Genomic DNA, 5512 nt, shown 5'->3' with positions numbered 1-5512 from the left:
GTCAAAAAAAACCGCACGATCTTTGTATATGAAAACCATAGTACTCTCATGAGCAGACATTTTTAGGGCGACCAGATGCCGAGTCGTTGGCGTGGCGTTAGTTTTGAAAGTAGAGAAATTCAGCGGGAGCAAGAGAAAAATATTATTCCCATTCCCATAAGCAGCCAGCAGAATAAGGGAGATAATTAATATCGACCCAAAAAGTCAACACAATTTCCTTCATTTTATTTGAGTCTATCCTCGTTTTCACATAAAGAGCTTTCATATGAAGGTTGATGAATTGTTTTATTTATATCAACACTTTATATAACAAACAAAATGGCTTATTATTGTATATAATAAGGGGATGAAACAAACTTTTGCATGCTTAAGTCAGCTGTTTAGGATCTTTTACCGATATTTGTTTTTATTTACATTCATAAGTCTGCTTTTACTTGTGTACGATCTTTGTATATAAAAAATGGTTTGTATTATGTATAAAGCTACAATGCGATTCATATAGATTCACCTTGTTCCTTTTAAGCTTTTTGCCTTTAGATAGCTTTATTGTAATTTCATATTAGAAGAACCAGGATGGAAAATAAATAAGATAAGAAAGAGGCAGACCATGAATGTTTAAATTGTAAGGCGATCGCCTATTGGTTGTGTAGTTAGGTAGCAGGTAGATATCCAAAACGACCTTAGAATAGTTCACTTGGCGTGCTTAGCTTAATGCAGATAGATAGATAAGGACATGTTTATGATGATAATGAAGGAATGTTATTGGTGGCTAGAAGGTACATACTACATTCCTTCTTTACTACAAGTTTTCAACGCAAACATGGAGTTATTACGTTCAGTCTATTTTTTTCACTAATTAGTTTTAAAAAACAAGCATACGAACAAGTACAAGAAATTGCTGTTCATGTGTTGTTTACAGTCAGGCTCTTGTGCGTTTTGGATTTAAGTTAAGAAGTGGCACGTAAGCAGTAGTTGTAGAAGTTGTACGTAATACCTTTATATATAGGTCCAATGTGTATGTGTTGAAAAAGTGATTCTAATAGAAAATACACATACTTTGTCTGGCCCTTTTCTTTAACTTGTACTAAATATTTATTCTTTTCTATAGGCGAGTAAGGCCAGTAAATCATGTGTGAAACAACCTTATTCGTAAAAAATAATATTTTAAAATCACATATACAAAGTTACCAAGATAATACTTCTTGATAGACTCTTTAAAATAGATTGTTGATTAAATATATCATATAAATGTGTACCAAATGCATTAATTTGGATGAAAGATAGGAATGTAATTACAATTTTGTCAAAATAATGCGCTCTTTCGGGCTCATGCACAGTTAAAATAATTTAAAAAATAATATTTTAAGATTCAAAATTTTACCTGAAAAATAAGTTTGTCTTCAAAAATTTAAATGCCATTTTATAAATAAAAAAACCGTTGATTTTCCAAATTTTTATTTTGAAAATCGTTAGAGCGGTTTTTTTTTAAATTCATTTTTTATATATAAAATTTTCCAATTTTGTTCTAAAAATATTTTTGGAATGCAGTTGTTTAGTGATTGTAAATATACGTCTTACGTTTGAATTTCGTAAAAAACTGTTGACCCGTTTTTGAGATATAGAGTTTTGAAAAATAAAAATTCAATATTTTTTAAAAAATCCAAACAATTAAAAATTGCATTTTTGTTAATCAAATATTGTTAAGGCAATATAAGAGCATATTCAGAAAAAAAAATATTAAAATCAGTTCATAGGTTACTGAGAAAATTAAAAAACAAAATAACGGTTCTATGAGCGGTACCTTTCCTGAGCAATACAAAAATATGGTTTTCTTATAAAAAGAAGCCAAGTTAAAAAATAAAATTTTAAAGAAAATTTAAAAAAAATCTATCGGTTTGTTTTTGAGAAAATTCGATTTTTCGGTTTTTGACTAAAAAAATTGTATGGGGGCCACTGTTAGTTTTGATCTTAAAAAAAAAATGAAAAAAACGCCTAACGCGAAACTGCTCAAAACCTTAACTTCCAAGTTTGAACTCAATCGACCCAATGGTTTAGGCTGTAGGAGCGTGGACAGACAGACAAAACCGACCGGACGGAATCGTGGGACCCACTTTTTTCGACTTCTCTACCATCGTAATATCATGTTTGATTAAAATCTCGAGTTCGAAATTTTGCACGAATGCAAAACTTGCCATATAGTTCCTATATGTCGCAAGTAAAAAGATGACGGACCTTAAAAAACGGTTAATACGCCTATAATATTTAAAGAATGGAAAATAATGTTTCAGGAACTTTGATTTGCTGATGAAAACCCATCTATTTGTTGCATTTCTTTTATTTTTACTTGCAAAGTTTCCATGTTTATATATGTCCACTAAAGAAGTGGTTAATTTATTGCAATAAATAGATAATCACCAATTTTAAGCTAATCAGTATCAGAAACTTTAAAAATCCCGAAAAAAAACTATTGATAAAAACGTTTGTAGTAGAAAACCTCATAAAATTTTGCATTACGAACGGATTTCGTGATACGGTTTTCCGGAATTCGTAGAATTCTCTAATCACGATGGAATTCACAATAGGTCTCAATACCTTTGAGGGCTCTGTGAATGTAGCTTCATCTTGAGCCTCGGAAAAATAGAAGATTTTTTATCAATTCAATGACGAAAGTTGAAAATACATTCTATGAATTAAAGTTAAATACAGTGTATTTTTTTTTTTTTTTTTTTTTTTATTATTTCACACAATCTTTTGATAGGTTGTTCATCATTATTGAATTTATTTCCATTTTCTGGCAATTCAAAATCATTTTCAATAACAATTCAAAATCATTTCAAGTGTTGTCCAATATTGCAATGTTGACCCTCTCTTTGGAATGGAATTTGTTATCAGATTCTTTCTGGTTAATTCTTGGATTTTTAAAAGCTGCTATTAACCATTAAGGTGTGGTTCCAAACCCATCGTCTCCTGGCAACATTAGTGGGAATTCTCACTATGTGTTGGGGAAAACCGTTTCTCAAAATTCTGGAATCGTAAAGTATTTCATTGCATTACATGTTTCTTAATGAATTCTTCCGAATGTAATCCAATGTATGATATAGGAAGCTGTATATGGTAAGCCATTCGTGCGTTTTACTCTCTACTGTTCTATATTAATTTAGCTACAAAATTGTCAGGTCTCAGTACTTCTGAGTACTCCTATATCTTAACAAATCAGAACTTGAAATTCCAGATCAACAACTTTAAGTAAGAAAATCTTCATCTTCTCTTGATGAGTTCGAACTCCTTAAAAGTTTTATATGATTTTTAAACACTTATAATATCCACATACTCCGTGACGAGAATCCTGAGCCTTATCAACACTCATGCCCCGACGGAAGAGAAGTATGACAATACCAAAGAAGAATGCTACGAGCACCTCGCCATAACTTGTAAGCAATGTCCCAAAAACCCCAAAGTTGGTAAAGAAGACATCTTGGGTAGGTCAATCACACGACATAACATCTGGAAACGGACTTAGGCTTATCGACTTTCTAGCCGAGAAAAATATGGTGATGAGTAGCTCCAGATTCCCGAGCCTAGATATCCGCAAAGGTACTTGGCAATGCCCCAATGATCGAATATGCAACCAAAACGATCATGTTGCTATTGACGGAAGACACTCCTCTAGCATACTTGGGGTTCGTACGTACAGATCAGCCAACATAGATTAAGACTACTACCTAGCTGGTACTAAACTGCGCTTACGAATATCCATGGAAGCTCTTAGGCGAACAACAACCACGAAGAGAAGATTCACTGTTGGAAGACTGCAGCAGGAGTATATCGCCAATGCCTTTCCCGAGTATTCCTAGAGCTTGCGAGAAACTCTACAACGGAAGAAAGAAAAAAGCCCATGAGCAGCGTGAAGTCGAGGAGATCCAGGGATGTCTTAACAGGAAACATGTGCGGAGCTTTTATCGAAGAGCCAAAAAGAACACAACGGGATTTACTAGCCACCCTAGAGGGGAATACCGTAGTCGAGAGGCAGTCAATTCTTAAAATCTGGAGAGATCATTTCAACCAGCTGCTTAATGGTGATTTAGTCAACGATTCCTCCAAAAAGCAGCCACGTCAAATCCATTTGGTTGACGACCTAGAGTTCCACCCACCCGACCAGCCACCGCATGCAAGATCCATTTTCCATTGAAGCGCAACACCAACGCCAATACAAGTACCATCTTTCAAAAATCCACACAATATCTTTTATAAGCAGATGACATCGACTTTATGCGGGAAGAACCAAACGAGCAGTGCCTCTAATATTGAGTCTAAGGCGCAGAAAATGGGTCTTGACATTAACGAAGACAAAACGAAGTATTTACTGTCGTCAAATAGAGGCGATTCACAAGGTAGACTTGGTCAAAACGTGACAATTGACAGGTATAACTTCGAGGTGGTAAACTGGGCACTGCTGTTAATTCTGCAAATGACATCAGCGCGGAGATCAAACGTAGAATTACCCTTGCTAATCGCTGTTTCTTGCTGTTTGGTGCAGAAGCATGGATCCTCTCCCAGGCGGATAAAGGATCACTTGGTATCTTCGAGTGGAAGGTTCTACGGACGATCTATGGTCCGGTTTGTGTCTACAGGCAAAGTAACATCTGGCGGAGAAGTTATAATCATGAGTTATACTAGTTGTACAGTGATTTGCCACTGGTCAAGTCGAGCATCGAACTTCGAAGCTCCAACCCGTAAGGTATTTCTCATCTCCGGTGGAGTGATCAAGTTCAGGGCGACGCACGTCAAATTGGTATTCGAAACTGGAGGCAGGAAGCAAAGATCGAGGAAGCTGGCGAAAATTATTAATTGAGGTCCAGGAGCACAATGCGCTGTAGTGCCAACTAAAGTAAGTAAGGACTTTCGTCGTTCATTATAAAGCTTATTTTACTACTGTGTTTTAAAGTATAGTTCCGTAGTTCTATGTGTGTTCATTTTCCTTCTTCACGGAAAAAGTAGATGTGAATTCAATCACAGCGGAGTTTAATTTTTCATAGCAATTTGTGAACTTGCTCACGTCTTCACTTGTGCTCAGTGTACTGAGATTTTGATGCCAAGCTCCATTATTAGTATTTCTTAGTATTTCCAATTTAAAAACTGCGCATTCTGTTGATTTACGTTAGAAAATTCAAAGCTCTAGATTCATACTTCATGTGCAAGATACTTTTCAGTTTAAGATTATAGGAGCACTTTTCAAATATATGTCTTTTTCTTGCTCTTCGAAATGATAACGATGGTGATTGTATGAAACCATAAACCAAAACCAGAGCCAAAACCAGAACCAAAAACCATTACCACTTTTGTACTAATATAAATCTACTCTTTGTACTTATACAAGGCTATAGTCATCAACTTTAATCGCATCTAGCTACCTTTTTCTTTATGAGGTGATCCAAGAAATTTAATATGCACGTGGAAAAAAAACAACAAGGAGGAGGTTGGGCTCAACCTCTTTTTTTATGGTTAACACGAA

The sequence above is a fragment of the Eupeodes corollae genome, chromosome 1 (genome assembly GCF_945859685.1).
Source record: "Eupeodes corollae chromosome 1, idEupCoro1.1, whole genome shotgun sequence".
In the NCBI taxonomy this organism is placed as follows: Eukaryota; Metazoa; Arthropoda; class Insecta; order Diptera; family Syrphidae; genus Eupeodes; species Eupeodes corollae.
Note: the sequence above shows the minus strand (reverse complement) of the source record.